This window comes from Cyprinodon variegatus, unplaced genomic scaffold (genome assembly GCF_000732505.1).
Source record: "Cyprinodon variegatus isolate N-32 unplaced genomic scaffold, C_variegatus-1.0 Scaffold1263, whole genome shotgun sequence".
In the NCBI taxonomy this organism is placed as follows: Eukaryota; Metazoa; Chordata; class Actinopteri; order Cyprinodontiformes; family Cyprinodontidae; genus Cyprinodon; species Cyprinodon variegatus.
Window position 1 is genome coordinate 111,747 of NW_015151716.1, and position 1,308 is coordinate 113,054.

Here is a 1,308-nt window from a genome sequence, read left to right on the forward strand (position 1 = left end):
TTTTGGAGAAGTGCAGTGGCCTGGGGAATCATTTACAATAACTCATATGCGTCAACATTTTAGTTCACAAAGTTTGCAGTGTGTTTTTAACAGAATCCTTGATATAAGTGGAAGTTATAGAGGAAATTTTACATGCTTTTTTTTTAGGCCTGCTTAATGACCATTGCTGAGAAAACAGCAATTACCACAATCTTAGGTTTTCTCATCTATTTAGCATGAAGAAACATCTTGTCAGGATGTAGCCTGCACGTTTTCCATTCATATTTGCACACTAGAAGTCAGAACTCAACATTCTGGCCATATCCAATTCTCCTCAAATTCTGTAGCTGTAGGATGAATGCAAATAAGCTTTAAGTACCATAATTTCACACTATGTCATATGCAGCAATGTTGCACTGTGAATAACTCATTCCTCAAGAAGAATTAAAGATTTATGTATGACTAATTGATTTCTTGATTGTTCCTTTACTGAAAAATAAAAAAAATAAAACATAAAATAAAAACAGACCTGGATTTTTTTTTTTTTTATTCTCAAGGGGGGGGGTTATGTTTTTACATGGGATGAATTCTACTTATCTGGACTTGCTGTCCTGCCAAATATACAGTCCTGGTGCATGGGATATAAATTCTGTATGTAACACCTGCTATCTTTCCACTCAGTGCCATTAACCAAGCTACTGAACATACCCAGGAGTGTCAAGCAGGAGGATGATTTGACAAATATATGTATTAATATCGCAATGTTGACAAAGCTATGTAATAGAGACTGGGATTAGGTCTAGATTGTATTTCAAAGTATTATATAAATGATATGAAATCCACCTGTCCTTAGTCTGTGGTCTGTTTGTGGAAGCAGCAGTGTGACATGTATTTTGTACTTAAGGCTACTACCTTATAGAGTGTGCAGGTGGTTGTTCAAAAATAGTTGATACATTTTTTTTTTATATTTTGTTTTGAGTTTTTATTTCATGCATAGCCCACATAGTTACAAAAGAACACTATTCTGATTGTTTTGAATTCTGCACTTCAAAGGTAACTGAAGTATGAAATGGCTAAAACTAGTACCAGCACTAATCCTTTTTTTTTTTTTACTAATCATTATTGAAACTAAAAACAAATAAAAACTAACCAACTCACTCTAAAAACTACTGTAAATAAATCCTAATGAGTTTGCAAAAAGGCATACCTAAGCCATCAAATAAAATCCTAAACTATTGGCTCTTCCATGTGAAACATGTCAATTATGTTTAAGGAAAATTGGTGTAGAATTATTATTAATGTATTGTTGTGCAGTGTTAGCGTAAGGGT